Source organism: Corythoichthys intestinalis, chromosome 17, assembly GCF_030265065.1.
Source record: "Corythoichthys intestinalis isolate RoL2023-P3 chromosome 17, ASM3026506v1, whole genome shotgun sequence".
Taxonomy (NCBI): domain Eukaryota; kingdom Metazoa; phylum Chordata; class Actinopteri; order Syngnathiformes; family Syngnathidae; genus Corythoichthys; species Corythoichthys intestinalis.
The window spans coordinates 35,812,621-35,832,362 of NC_080411.1; the positions used below are offsets into that span (position 1 = coordinate 35,812,621).

Sequence of the window (19,742 nt, forward strand, 5' to 3'; positions counted from 1 at the left end):
GATGTGTTTCTGTGGAGTCTCATAGCAAAGTCTCAAAGCAGTTTCTGCTCTTGCATTCCTCTTTAAAAGCAACTGCTGTATTTTAAGCCAAAAAAACTTGTGTCTGATAGAACAATATGTCTATATGCTGCCATAGCAGATTAGAGGCACATTACGTCCCCGAACTATTTTTAATTTGACCATTTTACCCTGAAAACCCACATTTACAGACGTCGCGCAACCGCTTTTGTTTCAACCCAGCCATAAAAAAAATTATATTTATTATTCAAAATGTCATTTTTAGCTTAGAATCATGAACTGATGTCTAATATTTCGTTTAAAAAAAAAAAAAAAAAAACTACTTCAAAAAATTATTTACTCGCATATTTTAAAGTTTTAAACAAGTTACGTCACAATGAAAAAATTGGGGTCGGTATAAAAAGTTACGGATATTTACCTCATAACTATCACTTAATTGTAGTTTTTTTCATTACTGTCGCATTTCCCCCAATATTTTAGATGTTAAATAATCGATCCAAGCATAGAAAAAAAATATATAAAAAAACGTTGAATTTTTTATTTGAGGCGTAATCGTTTTGACGTCTGCGATTTCTGCATTGCAACCCTTGTTATATTACCATGTTTTACCCATAAAATCCCCCCAAAAATCCAGCTGTGGCCATTCACAGCTGTGTTTTGACACTCGATGATACATGTTTTTGGATCGAAACAAGTACGTGATAATATCTCATTAAAATCATGGCATCTTTAATTCTGCTCTCGCGTGCTCTCACCTCCAGTTAGGGTTTTGCTGTTTAAAAATTTTAAAAAATGCCCTCCTGTTCAAAATTTTTCTTCCCCCAGAAAATAGACATTTTAAGCTTTCCAATGATGTATCACTTGTGTAAATCGGACAATTTTGAAATTTGTGGGTCTCAGAGCGGAACTTCAAGTCCCCCAAGTGCTTTCCACCATACTGTATATATTTTTCCACAATCAATCTTTTCAATCTGTGTATATAAATGTGTGTTCGAGAAGCTTGAGTCTATGTACTGTATTTAGTTTTAATAGGGTGATGGATGCAAAACAACCTCACGAAGAGAGATCCTCCAAACCTTTTTTTGTGTTAAACGGTTATATATTCACTACTTTGCACTGTTGGTCTACTGTATTTAACCGGTTTTGACAATGGTATGTATAATACAAAGGCCAAAAACGCCTATGACCATACCTGCTGTTCCTGTTGAATTATCAAATATAAAACTATTCTCATTTTTTTTCTGTTGAATGTTCATCCTAACAAGTTAAATAAATATTATCAAGCTTCAAACGGTTGGTTGAGCATGTTTGGTTGGCAATAGGACATCAATATTACAATTTTTTTTTTTTTTTTTTTGTCTTTTTCGGGCCCAAATGTTGATTATAATTGGTCATTGAAGAAAGCAACAGTTTGCACATGAAGGTTATGGTGTCCTGAAAAAAGGGATCGAACAGGCCATTGTGATTTTTTTTTTTTTAAATTTAATTTCTATAAAGACATGAAAGATATGCGAAATCTGACCTTAAGCCTTTATGCCAAATAGAACTTCATGATTTTGAGACCAATTCAGAATTTTCACATTACTTTTTGAAAAAAAAAAATATGGATGTAAGTCAACACATGTATCTGCAGGTTCCATGAGAAATAGATATGTGGACTTAGCAAGGGTTATAGATATTACAGTGCTTATTACACGTATTCATTTTGATTTTTCTTTTTTACAAATTTGGAAAAGAAAAACATTTCCATTAGGACTATTTTTCAAATTTTGGGATTCTCTGGCAATGTTGTAGGCATTTATCAAGCGTTTATTGAGTTTGAAATAAGGCGTTTTTATGATCATGTCCGTAGTATATTCGCAGTTTTAACTTACGTACCAATATAAATATTTAAACCTGGTATGAATTATTCACAGCTCGGATCCGCTCCCTCGTGAATATCTGGGATCTATTGCATTTTCGAAGAACATCGGAGAGCAGTCAAGTACAACTGGCATTTGCATGATAATGTCTACTTCATTTTCCCTCTGCATTGTTGCCTCAACCAGCTGAGCCAACAATAGCTATGCTCTGAAGTGTTGTAGAAACATTCATTTTTCAAGAGTTGTTGTTTGTTGCACTTCCCGAAGAGCTCGAGTAAATGCATGACGCTGCATTTTTGCCATTCTGCCGGCTATTTTTGCGGCACTTTATCTCAAATACGGCCCACTGCAGCTCTTAGTGGCCACTACAAACACAGCGATGACTGCAGTTCTTATATGTGAATGATCAAAAGTGTTGCAGTAATACACAAAACTATTGATATTTCCAGCGCCCCTGGTGCATTGAAGAGTGGGTAATTCATGGGGGGAAATATATATTTTAACTTTGGCATAGAGGATGTTCAGCAGTGAGATACTTTAAAGTGTGGTCTAAATATGTATTTTTTTTTTTTTTTTATAATCCAGCATTAAGTCCCAAACCTCTCTTGCAAATGCTGCAACACATTTATAATTCATTGCATTCTACATATTCTTCACCATGCTGTTTCTTTCACAAAAATGTCTTGATAACAGACCTTACCCTCATGATAGATGTCTGTCCAATCATCTGGGCTTGTTCATTGGTCCTTTGCGGATCCACAATGAGTTACAAAAGGACGTCCAATCCATTTGCACTGGGAGGGTTGGAAGCGGCTCCCTATACAAATGGAGTAGATGTCTATTGCCGTTATGGCAGCTAATGAGTTAACAAATCAACTTGTGGAATCTATCAGAGATGACTTTAGCTCTTTAAAATCTCACTCTCGGTGGAAAATATACTCGTTTCCAGTCTATCACATGGCGTACAGACAAACAATTATTTATCCACTATAAAAATAATTAAAAAAAAAAAAAAAAAAAAAAAAAAAAAAAAAAAAAAAAAGACTTCATGGTAAAATACTGGCAGCTGTGTTTGCCAAAATTATACCATTAAAAACACAGGAAAACTGTCAATGTTCTATTTAAATAAGCTCCCGTAAAAGTAACTATACAGTGGCACATACAATCCTTTCGACATCCGAAGTAAAATTTGACTCATATTCCAACATGCTCGAAATGCGATTTATAACGGCGTCACAATTTAATTGTTTTCCCACAAGACGGACGCATGGCAGATTTTCTTGTGAGAGAAATCCCAAGAACGTTAGTTCAGGCTATGCAAAAAGGAAAAAGGTGATGCTTATCATTTAAATTAAAAAGGAAATGATCGAAAAATATTGTCAGTGGCTCGACCGGAATATGTCTACGATCTCGAGGACGACTATTATTTTTGTAACATCGACGAGAAAGTCACCGGCTTTGTCAGGTTTTAAATCATTTATTTCAGAAATTGTGCAACACAACACAACTACTGTCTGCCTTAGCCGACGACAACAACAACAGAACATGAAATGAGAAAGTAAACTCTGACGCACCTCTCTCACTCTCTCGTCAGTCACATTTGTATGTAAAAGTGAAAAAGGTACCCTGTTTCACTGTGTGTGGCAATTTGCAGAAATTAAGATATTTTGGGATGAGGTAAAATAGGATGTTGGAAGGAGTGATTTTAAAACACATTCCATGCGGCCAAAAGTTTTTTTTTTGTTGGGATTCTTTCCAGAAGAACATAATTTTAACAAACATGAACAGACACTTATCAATCTTGGTTTAGTAATGGCAAAGAAATGCATTGCATTAGTATGGAAATCGAACCATGGACCTTCTACCAAACAGTGGATGAATCAGATGTTGTCAGTAATGCCTCTAGAAAGCATGCCATACAGTGTATCACAAAAGTGAGTACACCCCTTGCATTTCTGCAGATATTTAAGTATATCTTTTCATGGGACAACACTGACAAAATGACACTTTGACACAATTAAAAGTAGTCTGTGCGCTGCTTATATAATAGAGTTAATATATTTTCCCCTCAAAATAACTCAAAATATAGCCATTAATATCCAAGCCCTTGGCAACAAAAGTGAGTACACCGAATAGAAACAACGAACATCCCTAAATGTCCAAATTGAGTACTGCTTGTCATTTTCCCTCCAAAATGTCATGTGACTCGTTACAGGAGTGCTGTCAGCATTGCTGCAGAGATTGAAGAGGTGGGGGTCAGCCTGTTAGTGCTCAGACTATACGTCGCACTCTACATCAAATTGGTAATCTGTAATGAGTCACATGACATTTTGGAGGGAAAATGACAAGCAGTACTCAATTTGGACATTTAGGTATGTACGTAGTTTCTAAGGGGTGTACTCACTTTTGTTGCCAGGGGTTTAGATATTTATGGCTATATTTTGAGTTATTTTGAGGGGGAAATAAATTAACTATTATCGTATTGGCCCGAATATAAGACAGCCCTGATTATAAGACGACCCCCTCTTTTTCAAGACTGAAATTTGAAAAAAAAAAAAAAAAAAAAAAAAAAAAAAAAGACTTTTCGAACACCAAATTAATGTTTATACAGAAAATAATCACAGTACTTATGAAACAAATGATTATAACAATTGGGCTTGTTCCGATCATGTTTTTTTGCTCCCGATCCGATCCCGATCGTTTTAGTTTGAGTATCTGCCGATCCCGATATTTCCCGATCTGATTGCTTTTTTTGCTCCCGATTCAATTCCAATCATTCCCGATAATCTTTCCCGATCATATACATTTTGGCAATGCATTAAGAAAAAAATATATACATTCAACATACAGTACATAAGTTCTGTATTTCTTTATTATGACAATAAATCCTCAAGATGGCATTTACATTATTAACATTCTTTCTGTGAGAGGGATCCACGGATAGACTTGTGACTTTGTATATTGTGACTAAATATTGCCATCTAGTGTATTTGTTGAGCTTTCAGTAAATGATACTGCAGCCATTCAACCCAAATGCATGATGGGAAGTGGAACCATGACTGTGCGTAGTGATACCAATTGATATATCTTCTCTGCATTGGGAAATAACATAAGGTGTTAAGAAAAAGATCAATTGCTACCTTGCTTCCCCACATTGCTTCCCATGATATTTCTGATCATAAGGAGAGGGATTGTAAGGCTTTAGCCTATTAAAAAAAAGGCTGCCAAAGGCTGCCAAAATTCACTCTACTCATGTTATGCTGCCTTTTATCTCTCTATATAGGTAAAACAGCGCCATTACAGATTGAGCGCGACAATGTGTGAGTGGGTCGTGCAACGCATGCATTAATTGCATTAAATATTTGAACGTCATACATTTTTTAAAAAATTAATTACCGCTTTTATCTGGATAAATTTGATAACCCTACCTTAAGCCTAAACTAAAGACTCTAGATGAGTGTAACATATTTTGTCTGTAACGTTAAATACAATTAGAAAACGATTTAATTAAAAAATATATGTATATTAAAAAAAGGCATGGCCGATTTTTTTTTTTTTTGCCGATTCCGATACTTTGAAAATGACGTGATCGGACCTGATCGATCGGGACGCCGATCTCTAATAACAATATATTTGACAGAAAAGGCATGTTATTTTGCCTCATTCAAATCTTAATATCTAAGCATTTAAATATATAAACTAAAGTGCAATCACATTCGTAAATGAATGGCTTCTGGTTTTTGAAATGTAAATAAACCTATCTATTGTGATAAAACAACAAAATTGCAATAACTGCATTAACCATCAAAGTGAAGTCTAACCGTAACTGCAGTCTTGAAACAAATCTGAATAAGGAAAAACATTGCAATAAAATATTGCAAACTGGCCAGTAGCCGAAATCTGTCATGGCAGAACATTGCTTCAATGATATCTGGCGCCATCTAGCGTCGTGAATGGGGAGAGTAGCTGAGATCTGTCATAACAGAACATCGCTTCAATGATATCTGGCGTCATCTAGCGTCGTGAATGGGTATAATGTCTAGAATATAAAACGACCCTTTCTTTTTCAATCTTATTTCAATGCAAAAAAACACCATCTTATATTCGGGCCAATATGGTATACAAGCTGCACACAGACTACTTTTCATTTTTTCAAAGTGTCATTTTGTCAGTGTTGTCCAATGAAAAAATATATTTAAATATCTGCAGAAATGTGAGGGGTGTACTCACTTTTGTGATACACTGTACATTTTGAAGGGCAAACAACAGACTTTTGAGGACTTGTGGACACCTTTTATGAGGTATGTCAAGAAGAGGAAACTAACATGAGGTTCACCGGATCAAACTGTGGATTGTGATTCTGTGTTATGGAGGATGAAGGGGAAGAACAAAGAGGAGCGGGAAAAAGGGGGTGGGGGGTGAAGCTGGAGCTTAATAATGGTAGAGGAACAATTGTTTTTTTGTTAGGTTATTTTTTTTTTATGTTTCTGGGATGGTCTTTTTTATGGTTTGTTTTGATGGTGTGAATTATTAGTTTGAAAATCAATATAAAATACTGTGGCGGGGGAAAAAAGAGTATGTAGAGGTACCACTGTGTTTTGTTTTATATACTTTATGTAAATGTTTTATACTGTAACTCTTGTTTTACATCAGACTGAAAAAGGCACATATGTGTAACCAGTCTAAAAAGCTAATTTCTTGTTCTCTTCTCTCGCCAAGATTTTGAATCCAGCAGTAGTAGTCACTAAAAATATCTAATCAGACTATACTGTGAGTATTTGTTACACTGGACACTTTTGTGATGTTGCTTGAAGACACAAGAAATTAACCACATAAATAATTAATGTAAGGTGAACAAATTTGTCATGAACCCAGGACCCTATAACCTCCTAGTCAACATTTATCATTTTTAAAGACATTTTCCATATAATTTCACAACCTTACAGAGACACTGCAGCTCTTTCATGGTGTTGCTAAACATAAGACGTTTTAGTTGTGAAAATTTTGTTTTGAGGTGCTTATTTCACAAGAATAGGTAAAGTAAAGGAATTGGTAAAACAGCACCTGTAAATAAAAAACTGTATAGTAACTGCTTCGTAGATTTTATTCTTCACCCTGAGGCAAATCTTGTTTAAATGCAATAATGCCAAAGCCTTCAGGTGAAGCTTGCCTCGTAAACACTGGCGTTGTCAATTAAATGCAAAAAAATTAAAAAGTACATCCAAATGTGCAGCACAGGTCATCATGTTAATCTTTTTTCTCATTGCATATTCTTAAAAGATTGATTTACACCAAATGATGAATTTTAAATGGTGCTTATGCGCAACCAAGCTCAAAATTCTGCAAAACAGGTCGAAGTGTTTCCTTCCGGTTCAGTGAACTAGAAATGTAAACAATGTATTTTCTGTATAAAACAAGACACAGGTCAAAAACACATCTAAGCCTGTAGGTATCGTCAATGTTGAAAATCCCCAAAACTTTTCTATTTGGTAATATAATGTTTTGCAGAAACCAGGTGAAGACTTAAGGCAAGTGCAGAGTCACCATAGCAACAGGCCAGGAAGTAACATCCACTGACCACAAATGTGTATTAATTGCTCATCCAATCAATGTACCGCACTGGTTGAATGTGACAGGATGTTGTTAGTGAGCTCTAAAGATCACATCGAGATGTGCTAAGGGCATACCCGCTGAGAGAGCTGCCCATGTACAGTAAATGGCAGATTTGGTTGTCATATAACATAAGTTAGAGCAGAATTTTGATCATGTCCACTCTAAACATGTTTCCAGTAAACCATTTCTATGTGACATGCTTGGTCAATCCATGTCTTTTGCCCCAAACTTAAAAAAAATAATAAAATAAAATAAAATAAAATTAAATTAAAAATCCCATTATTAGAGCCTTATTAAAAGGGCTTTTAGTACACCAGTGGTTTCAACGAAAAGAGAAAAATCAACAAATATTTTTTTCCTTGCAGATCAGTTGTGCAGCACAAAATAATAAAATTAAATAATTTCAGTTGAGGCTACTGATATTAAAAAGCATTCTACATTGACACTTTGTCCTCAAAGGGAGAAGTGACTGGGCTACAGCTTCTTTCTCTCGCATGGCCTGCAAACATCAGCGCCTCTTCGGGCTGACAATAAATCCTCTCCCATTCCCATCTCCCCAGTCATTCGTTTGCGCTCACCTGTGCACAAACTGTGACAAATAATGATTTATCTGCACGGCACTAAAATACATTTTAGTGCTTCACCTCTGGAAATCTTGTTTTAATTTAACAACTGTAGAGTGTTTTTTTTTAAGAGCCAAAGGTGATTATGTGAAGTATTAATATGTATAGTAGATTATTAGTGGCTCACATGAAAACCAGGATATTTATCTCAAGAATGAGTAGTATATCATCAACTGTGATTCATATAATTTGAAATATGCTCAACCGCAAATTATAGCTCCTAAAGTAAGAACTGAAATAGCCTTGACTTCTTGAAAACGTTTCATTATGAAAGGAGAATGATTAAAAGCCTTGTGAAGCCAGGATTAATGGCATTATTTTTACTTCGTAATTAATTGAATAGCGAGTTAATATCAGAGAACCGTCTGCATAATCAAAGCTAAATTACAACGCCCTAGTCTTTCTACATTTGAAATTTTGATTCTAACCATGGGCTATACAGTGTATGAGTAGGCTGTGTACAGTCATACAATACAAACAATCTCAGACCGAAACCAAATAGCTTACCATCACACAGGGATGAGCAAACCGGTCCTCAAGGGCCGCAGTAGATCCTGGTCTTTGTTACAACTGATCCTGCACAGGCGGTTTAACCGATGAGAGGCCCGGGGAAACAAAAAGCACCTGACTGCAATCAACTGATTGCACTTGTAAGACACCGGATTGGTGAAAAAGTATCCTCTTGATAGGTTACAACAAAAACCCGCACCCACTTCGGCCCTTTGTGGAATCGTTTGCTCACCCTTGCGTAAATGGAGTGGCCGTTTCGGGTTTTGTAATTCGACTGGATAATGGTCGATATTAGAAGCCGTTGCATTGTGTGTTAATTATGAGCATTGTCTTTTATCTTTTTTGATTGATTAGTTGTGCACAACTCAAACATGGGTTTTGCAAAACGATGTAATACATCGCACAAGTTCAACATATTCATATACATACCAATACTGCACTGTTGAAAGTGCTGCAGTTTGCATCCAATAGTGCAGGAGTATCAAACTCATCAGGTTTAACCCCTGTTAGGGAGAATTGAGTAGTTTTGCTAATTTAAAAAAATAACTATTTAGATCCTGTCTGGGAGGGCATATCTTCAAATTGCTATTTGGTCGAGCACAAATTGCATATTTAAGCAGTAGAGGTCCTGGTTAATTTTTTGACTCCCCCTTCCAACCCCTACCACACCACCAACGTACAAAAACAAGATTGTCCTCCCAGTTAAATAGATTAGGACATCAATCGTTATTAATGGCATTTATAGAGCAAAATGCAGTGTATCACAAAAGTGAGTACACCCCTCGCATTTCTGCAGATACTTAAGTATATCTTTTCATGGGACAACACTGACAAAATGACACTTTTAGACAATGAAAAGTAGTCTGTGTGCGGCTTATATAATAGAGTTGATTTATTTTCCCCTCAAAATAACTCAAAATATAGCCATTAATATTTAAACCCCTGGCAACAAAAGACAACATACCTAAATGTTCAAATTGAGCACTACGGTACACAAGAAAGCCTGCCTGTCTCATCAGATCACATGGGTCAATCATAAGCGGAGTTTAAGGGGGGGCCAGGCCCCCCTTGGTGGCTGAAAGGTGTCATTGCACGTAATGGACTTATATATACATATACACATGTACAGTGGGGAGAACAAGTATTTGATACACTGTCAATGGGTTTTCCCATTGGCAGTGTATCAAATACTTGTTCTCCCCACTGCATGTATGTATATATATATATATATATATATATATATATATATATATATATATATATATATATATATATATATATATGTGTGTAAACACACATCATTTTTTTAGGTTAATGGGGACCGCCCCCACCCCTCCGTGCTAACCGAAATCCACGAAGTAGAGCTTATTTACATTATATTTTTTGTATGTATGTTTTTTCTTGGTGTGTTCAATGCATTTATTCAGATTTAACATTGGAAAGAGATACATATAAGACATGATTTTTCCTTTTTTCCCCAAAGTATAATTCTTTATTTCTTTATTTTAGTTCATTGATTGAGTCCTCTCAAATCAACTCATGCTGCTTACGACAGCCACAACACAACACAATGAGTTGCCATAGCATAGTATTTTCTTGCAACAACAAAATATTTGTCAGTCCTTCTGCATTCGGCAACTGTAATATTATTTTTAATTTCACCTCATTTTGGTCAGTCATGTGGCCGGCATATCAATCTACACCTCACGTCAACACAGGCTGACAGGTTGTCATAATTTTGTCCATGAATGATCAGCATACAATCTTTTATGTAGATCCTTAGGTTTAAATCATATCCTTAACTGATTTGCTCCCAAAAACGTATAAATATGTTCTGTTTTTAATTGTTTCAGTGTCCCAAAAATTGATTAATACGTCTTTTACGTTTTTTTCACAAGAGACATCTCTAGGTTCTGATTCAACTTCGCTCCAAAGCACAATTGTCAAAATTCATTTTAAAGCAAAAAAACTGGCCACTGGAGGGCAGTAAAGCATTTGGGCGCATCCGGGATGCCAGCCGTTGGACGACCAAGCAGAACGATCGGGATCACCAGTGTAGCGGATGATGTTGTTGAGTCTGTGTTGCTCGTTGAGTAGAGTTCGCTTTGCCGTGGTCGGCCGCACGTGTCTCTCGTGACTCTCTAGTGTCTCGTGACTCAGCCGGAAACGCGCACAACAACGTCATCTCTCAGTTCAATAGTTTAGTTATGTGTAAATAAATTGTTACTTTACTATCAAAAGCTCTATTTGTCTCGTTGTTTATGTTATTTTGTAGAAGGAAAACATTCAGATGTTTGGGATGTCACAAAAGCAAAAAATAGCTGTGTCAAAAGTTATGTTTGAAATGTATGCTTTTGCAAAAAGCTCAAACTAAGCTATTTTCTAATGCCGATCTCTAAAGAATGGAAAAAGATATGAACCATTTTTTTTATTTCCTGCTGAAAGAAGAGAGTCTAAGCATTCTTTTGGTGGGTTCCATGTTTATATAGCAATAGAACAGAATTTTCTGTGGGCCTTGCAAAATCAGTCAAAATCCAGTAAAACGGCAGGGAGCGAAGGCAAGGTTGCTTCAGTGAAAATGGCTGGGAGTGAATGAATTAACTTATTGTCTGCAGCTGGTTACGATTTAAGGCGTATGTCGAGGTAGATCCACACTGGTGCTTTGAAGCTGGAAGCAGTTCAAAACATTCCACTTACAACATTATAGACAGGCGCTTCCAGGAGTTCATGCACAGCACAAAGTCTCATCTACATCGTGCTGAATCCATTTTTGGAGATTCCATGGGTTTCTCTGATCTGATTTTGCAGTTTTAGGTGTGTCAACACACTGCTTACTTCAACTGCACTTCATGTTGTTCTGTCGAAACCGGAAGTTCAGAGGAGAAATTATCAAAGGGGCACATGACGACAGATTCTAAGATCCAACAAAAAAAAAAAAAAAAACAATGAGAGGAGCTGCTTTGGTAGTGAATCTTGTCAATCACATTAGCACCCACAACAGACACAACAAAATCTCTCTTTTTGTGATAGGTCGGCTCGCGCTTCAGGGAAACTTATGCACACCTGGTTTGACTTATCAGTGCAAATTGTGGTCACATGAATAGAACAGGTCACACATACTGAATATAACAGCTTTTGTAGCAATGTCCACTGTAAAAGCCAATATGCAACTCTGATATTAAGTCTATAGACAGCATTCAAATTTGTGATTACGTTACATTTCTCTGAAAGACAGTTGTCAACTTTTAAAAATCCAATTTTTTAAACAAGAAGTAGTTCGAACTCACTAATTTGGACCCAGCGGTTTATAGCCCAGTGCGGCCCATTTGTGGATTTTTACAGGATAATGAGATGCATGTCTATTTGTGTAACCATTGCATAATACAACGTGGCTTACACTCCAGTGTAGCTAATATGTGAACAAATACGGATTTCTTGTTAAATAGGTGAGTGAGGCATATAGTCAGGTGCTCCTTATAGTCCGAGAATTACAATTGCCTTCCAAGCCGGACCACTGCACATGTATGTTTAAAAACCAAACAAAAAAAACAAACAAAAACTTTTTGGATTGATGTTCTTTGTAGAAATTTGTAATGAAGTGCAAGTATTTTTACGGCCAGTTCAATGTTCATTTACGGGTCTGGGGGCAGCTGTAGCGAATACAAAAGCAGCTCCTTAAGAAGATATGCCTACTTTGAAGGGAGAATGAACAAAGATATAGCTGCAAAAAGTGAAAGAGAAAGAGAGGGGGGCGATATCTGATTCTTCAGAAGCTCAATTGTGCGCTGTGGAAGTTTCAAAAATATATAAAAATAAATCCTCTCTATTGTGATAATTTCACGCTTCTGCCTGAGTCCCCAAAAGGTTCGGCACAGACTTCAGTTTTCAAACTTTCTTTTTACTTGAATGGCACGCATAGCTGCAATTAACTACCAGCCTGAGATTCTTCATGCCTTAAAATTATTCATATGCTGGTGAACTCTTCAGTTCAAGTAAGGTTATTTTATGTGTCAAATTCTCTAGTTGGTCATGACAGTCTGTAAATGTTTTTTCAAATACTGTAGTGGAGACTTTTTAAGTTTTAGTATGTCAACAAACTGGTCAAAAATATTGCCAAAAAAAGTGACGTCAAACCAGTGGCCTCCAGGCTAGATCCGGGCTGCAACTTCATTTTGTTTTTTTGCTAAAATAAAATGTAAAAATCTGTAGTCCCAAAAAACTGAATTACTGTTATTTGTACTTTTATGCGTTTTTTTTTTTTTTTTTTTTAAACAAAAACGAATATTTTACTGTTTTTCATTTGTTTGTTTTTTTATTAAATCCAAAAATGGTAAAATAATGTTTACCAATTGATTCCTAATTGTAAATGAATAAGTTATTTGGAAAAAAAAAATGGGGGAGAAGAAAAGGGAAATAAATATATAAAAATAGGAATACTTATGTTTTTGTTTTTTTTCTAAATTAAATAAATAATATTAAAAAACTAGCACTTTGCTGTGATGGTTGGTATAGCGGATCACTTTCATTTTTGTGACATTTCAGGGTCACTATGAGTCATTTCAGGGTAACTTCCTGTTGATATGTTACTTCCTGTCGATTATGGGGCATTTTTGAGTCACTTCCTGTTCATATTGGGTCATCTGTTGATTTGGGGGCATTTTGGGATCGCTTGCTATTGTTATCGGGTCACTTCCTATTGATCTGGGATCATTTCACAGTGAATATCTGTTGATATCAGGTCACTTCTGGATTTAGGGGAATTTAGAAGTTTTTCTGCCGTTGAAATGAACAGCGAATAGGGTCATTGGAAATGAATGGGCTTTTGGTCTTTAGAAACGAATGGGCATATGTTTTTGGCATATTTTAGCCAAACCGTACGCTTTCGGCAAAAACTTTTGTGCCTTTTTAGTCCTAATTTTTTAATGTTAAAATTATGGAATCTAGATAAAAACTGTAGGACAAGGGGAGTTTTGAATTTAAAATTGTTTTTTTGCATTTACTTTTTTCACCTTTTAGGTCAAACGATATTTTTTTGCCTGTCAGTTGGAGGAGAGCCGGAGGAGAGCCTGTGTTGCGCTGTCATTTTGGTGTTTGAATGGTGTTCGTGGGCCAAACGGTTTTGGCTGGGCAGCGCGCCAAAGAAATGCCACTGAAAAAATATATATTTTAAATAGAAGGTTTTGCATTACAAGCAAAGCTATCATTAATAAAAGAAAGGGAGAATATTTTTTCCTACCTTTTTTTTTTTTTTTTTTTTTAAAGATATACATATATAAAGTATATACTGTATATATAGAAAGAAATAAGGGGGGGGGGGGTTAGGAAAATATCGAGGTCAACATTCTCCATCCATTTGCTAATTGATTTGTCAATTATTCGTGGCTATTGACGTTGGACACGTCCAATCTGTTTTGACAGGCAGGTGCGAATGAACGTTCCCAGTCAAAATGGATTAACTATCTCACGCCATCAATGACAGCCAAATGAATTAAATATTTATATCGGTTGGTCAACAAAATAGTCTTCTAAGGGAAACCATAACTATGGGGCACATGTCAAAGTTGAGTTTGACATCGCCTAAAAGAAAGGGACGTTTACATGGTGACACTCCAAGAAGACGACAAATTTCATCAATGCATATACATGGTTCCATCTCTATTCGAATGATGTCGCAATTCCCCGTGAAAATTATGTAGTATTAATGCTAGGCCCGAGAGGGCAGTGCAGTTTTAGAAGCCAATGATGCACTCCCTTGACAACAATCTCCTTGGCTCAGAAGACAACATACGCCCCCCCGCCCACATTTTATTTTGCACAATTTTTCTGTATACTTAAATTTTTTCTCGTATTTATTATACGTTTGCTGTTCTTTAAAAATTCAATTATTTGATAATATTGCTCGTCAAATAAAAAAAAAAAAGAAGAAAAAAAAAAAGAAAACTCGAAGCAATGGTGTCCATGCGTTTTTTTGTTTTGTTTTGTTTTATTGCTTCAAAGGGCAAAAACACGTGAAAACAAAATACATTTAAATTAAATATAGTAGAAAAAAGTAAATTAAAGCCACCATTCCTCCATATTTGCGGTTTTATAGTGTGCGAGTCCTGATGTGATAGGAGTGAGAGCGGTCCTTTCAAAAGGTTGTTTCTCCACCTTCTGTTTTCGCTGTCACTATATAAAGGCGAGACCTTTCCGCAACAAAATTGTTGCATCTTGGTGTCGCAGCATTACCATGTAAACAGCCCAAAAGAAATTAGAGAAATTATGGAACCTTCACAGCAACTATAGCATGGCCCTTGTTCTACCCACAGCAAATATGCAATAGCCTCCCAGTCATTAATAATAAAGCTAGGTATTAATTTTCAATGAATCTGTCAAAACACAGCATTTTAAGAGCCACTTTTTGTGTCATTTCCATCTAAAAAAAGATACAAATTAGGCCAGGGTATGAGTAATTCCGGTTTTAACTGTGGCTGACACGGCTTCTTTGAGTCAGCAGCTTTTTTTCCCAGTTGTTGCATGTCATTATGTGACCCTGTTTTTTTTTTTTTTTTTTTTTTTTTTTTTTTGTATCCATTTTTTTTCTCTTAGAGCCTCTTGGGACAAAGATAACCTTCTGGTCCAATGCAGCTGCAAAGAGTTCACCTTATAGAAATGCTCACCACTAAGAGAAATTAAGCTGACCTGAACTCAAGTCCTTATTCTTTGTCATTCTTTAAAGAAAAGAATCAGCTCGTCGGAGGTTTAAAATGTTCAAAAGCTATTCATTGTTTTTGAAGCATGTGTACAATGAGGTGTATGAATTTAATTTGTTCCAAATATAATACTCTATATCTATGATACAGAAAAGAAGATCAGTAATTATTCCCTGAAAATAGCCATCAAAGGCTGTTTAATCAAGTGACAGGAAATGTGGAAATTCATGACAGGAATCACAACAACATTCATAAGTACCACAAGTCTATCTTGGTTTGAAGCAGCCAATCAAAGAACATTTGAGGGCAGTGATTGGGTGTACATGAAAAATCACTGAATTAAATAATAAAACTGCATAATATTTAGAGAATTCCCCAATCCGATCACGTGATCGAAATCAATCCCCATAAATATTTTCAGAGGATCAGAATCGGGTGAATAAAGTTAGTGTTTTAATATGTATTTATTGTAATTTTTAAAAATATTTATATAAAGGCTACAAAGCAAAATATATTACAGATATACAATGATATTGCCAAAAGAAATAAAAAATGTATATGTTTCATCCAAAGTCAACACTGTCTGATTATCATAATTTTTTCCTTAATACATTCACGAAGTATTGCATCAGGACTCGGTATCGGTAGATCCTCAAAATCAAGTGACTCTGATCCATGTATTTGATCGGGACATCCGAAAAAATATTACAAACACTTAAAAAGAAATTGTGAATCATTAGGTACCTTTTAGTTGTTTTAATTTTCAAGCAGAGTGCAGTTTGTTTTCTTAAATTGCATGCAATCAATACAAAAATATCTAAAGGATATGCATTCGAATCATTATACTGTAATATTCATAAGCACAATTTATATTTTCCGATATTTATACACACAGTTCAAGTTTAAACGGTATGCGATAATGTGGTTTAAAACATGATGGTATTTAAAGACTTTTTCGGAATAAAACATGTACCCTGTTTTTAAATCGTGAACAGACGTTCATTCGACACGCCCAGACAAAATAAATTCGACATCTAGCTCCGTCAGTGGCAATGAAAGCTGACCATTCAAAGCCAGCCATCACAGTTTAAATGAATTGGATGTCTATCGTTGTCAATGGCAGGCAATGACTCATTATGCTAACTATGCTACTGAAATTTAATGGTGGTCATCAATGGAAAGTTGCGGTACTTGGCTAATGTATAAATACATATATATTTATACATATACAGATATACAGTGATCCCTCGCTACTTCGCACCGTCAGTCAGTTCAATTGAAAGATGAATAATATTGAGGAAAAAAATTGAGTTGCGAGTTGCTTATTAAAGTTAAGGATGACTGACAGATGAATGTGTCTGATCTTGCCAGAGTCACGGACTTCTAAAGCGCTGCATGCGTCAATCATCGTTTAACTTGTTAAACAGTTGCTGTGGCAACTCATTGTGTGTAAGTGAGCAGCTCTGAGCAAATTTGAGTAGACTCACTCAATGAAGTATTTCGTAAAGCCAAGCATTTTCCTACTACTTGTTTAAAAATAATTCGGTGGGACAGTAACATGTTTAAAAGTTATCATAATTATTACATTTGAAGTGCTTAAAAAAACTTTTATTAAAATGTATATATTATATTTATATACATTTTTTTTTATTATACTTTGGGGAAAAAAGTAAAAAAAAACATGTCTTATATGTATCTCTTTCCAATGCTAAATCTGAATAAATACAATGAACACACAAAAAAGTTACAACAAAAAAAAAAATTAAGCTATTTCATGGTTTTTCCCTTATCGCTGTGGGTTTTGGTCCCCATTAACCTCATAAAACGAGGGATTTTTTTTTTTTTTTTTTTTTTTTTCCTCCAGTGTTTCAGTTTCAGTGTACTTCTTTGGCCAATGATCCCTTGCAGCTTTTTACGTCAATGCCAATTTGAACAGAACATGCAATCAAAGTTTTTTTATCAATGTAATGATTTTGCAGAGGAAAAAAAGGTTACCTGACCATTCATATCATAATAAAAATATGGACCATGAAAAGCTGGGGGGAAAAATGATACATGCTCTCATTAGGGCTCATTTGGACAGATGACTGTAGGTCAGGAGTTAGCCAGTAGGGGGCATGCGCCTCATGACAGCTTTGAGCCTGTAGTAGCACATTAGTGCTTATTGGTTTAATTCATTTATTGAGGGAAAAAATAGCTGATGACTACAGAAATGTTATTTAAATTTCTATTTAAAGAAAAAAATATATGTCATTGCACTTAATTTAGTTTTGTGTGACGTAAAAAATGATGCGATAGGCCATATCTGGCCCCCATGGTGCCATTTTGACACCTTTACAAAAAGGCAACGTGTTTTCAGCTGTTGAGGAGCCAAACAATGATCACAGTATGCATTTACTGTCTGCTGTAAATACAACCCCGTCTCATACGAGTCGACACGTTAAAGAAAGGGGGTAAAGGGGTTGACTCAAGTAGGGAATCGCTTCAGGGATTCATTTTTCCCAAACAAAGCTGATTCTGTGGAGTTGATATCGAGGATCATTAACAGCCATCTCGCCTTAGGCCAGAATCGTGACACGATTAGTGGAAAAGAGCATGAGCTCCCCTCGCAGTGAGGCAGTGGAACAGCACGATCAAGGTAAACTTTGGGGTGAGACAACTTTCTAGTGACAGACTGGGTTACAGTTGAGCTTATTTGTTACGCTTTTATCGTTTAATAGAATAAAAAACTACAACTTAAAAACATTTTTTTCTTTATGCATGGATATTCTGATTATGTATACCTAAAATATGGAAGTGAATATTGATCAAAAATGACCTTACTTGGTAACCAAGCAGTAGATATGCTTCCAGCAAATTTCTAATGTGTTTACTGGAAGCACGCTTGTCCATATCCAATAACAGTGATGCGACACACATTTGGGAAATGAAAATCTATCCTCCAAACATGAATGCAATGAAGTCGTTTGCATAAAATATTCCCAAAAAAATATGAACGCTGAATAACAATGCTGACCACGCACGTACTGTATGTATAGAGAGTGCACACGCATTCACAGACACAGGACTCACCTAAATCAGACGCTCCCCTCCGAGTCTCGTCCCCCTGTGTGACTTGCGCGGCGGACAACTTCTGCTGGAGCATCCGGTGCTCGGCGACGGTGATGCTTCTTCTGGTGCTGATGCTGGATTGCGGCTAATTGGGCAATCCTGGCAATCCTTTTCATGCTCAGGGGGGGGGGAAATCCAGGTTCGGTGGCTATAGTGCACACAGAATGAGGAGAAGGAGAAGAAAGTCCGTCAGGAAGCAGATCTCAGTGTGTTTATGTGTGTGACTCGCAGAGTCGTTACTGTGGCTTTATGTCACACAGCGGCGGGCTTTGCGGTTGGAGAAGGTGTGCGTGCGTGCGATGTGGAGGGTGGGAGGGAGGGATGAGGAGGCTGCGATGCTTAGACCGGAGGCGAGAAAAAAGGGGGAGGGTCCATGCAGACGGCAAAGGAGGAGGGGGAGGAGGTGAGGGGGGTGCGGACCGGATGAGGGAAGGGGTGGCTGCTCGGGATGGATGAGGACAAGAACCTTATGGTATAGGGTTGGTAATGTTGCCCCAGTAGCCTACTGCAGGGCAAAATAATCCCAATGAATGAATTATATGTGGAATAAAAACCGATACAGAGTTCTTGGGTACTGATTAACTCATTGGCGATAGAAGTCAAATCCATTTGAACTGGGAGGGTGGAAGCGAATGATGAAAATGTATTCACTTTCATCTTGTCAGTTGAAATGGATTGGACTTCTACTTGTGATTAATAAGATGATTGGATATATGACTGGACATCCTATCTTCGTCAATGGCACTGAAAGTACAAAGATAAAGAATTTCTCTAATGTGAAAAAGTAAAAATGTCAATAAAAACCAATAGAGTGGTACCTCTTCATACGAAATTAATTCATTCCAGGACCTTGTTCGTAAGTCGAAATGGTCGTATGTCGAGCAGGATTTTTCCCATAGGAATACATTATACTTCCATTAATACGTTCAACAGCCCGAAAACTTACACTAAATCCTTAATAAATGCTGCTGGTATTGCAAATAGCGATTACACAGAGCAAAACAAACAAATTATGAATAAAAATCAGAATAATGATATAATAATAGTAATAATACCTGTAATAATGTAACAAATGAGGTTCTAATGTCCCGGCAGTGTTTTGTGGGTGTACCTGAACGCACCATGTGGCTGACTTGACAAAGTGAGAAAGGGACTTTCTACTTTCACTTTGTTCAGCTGCGGCGTACAGTAGGCATGTGGTGTTGCACAAGTTCTTAAATAAATGATTAAAAACCTTAAGAAGGCGGCAATTTTTTGGCGACGTTACCACAATAATAATTGTCACCTTAAATGATAAAGACTGGCGAACAGAT

At 36.3% G+C, this 19,742-nt stretch overlaps 1 protein-coding gene across 3 annotated transcripts in view; it reads right to left on the reverse strand.

Annotated features, from left to right (window-relative positions):
- brinp1 (bone morphogenetic protein/retinoic acid inducible neural-specific 1) overlaps positions 1-18,728 on the reverse strand; it is a 333,495-nt gene extending 314,767 nt beyond the window's left edge. Inside the window, exon 1 of one of the 3 annotated variants that reach the window (XM_057818881.1) lies at positions 18,391-18,728. The gene's annotated coding sequence lies outside the window, so the exon portion shown is untranslated. Of the gene's footprint in view, positions 1-2,580; positions 2,827-8,623; positions 9,773-18,390 lie in introns of those variants that run through there. The other 2 variants (XM_057818882.1, XM_057818883.1) reach the window with 2 other exon arrangements.
- Between the last annotated feature and the right edge of the window lie 1,014 nt (positions 18,729-19,742).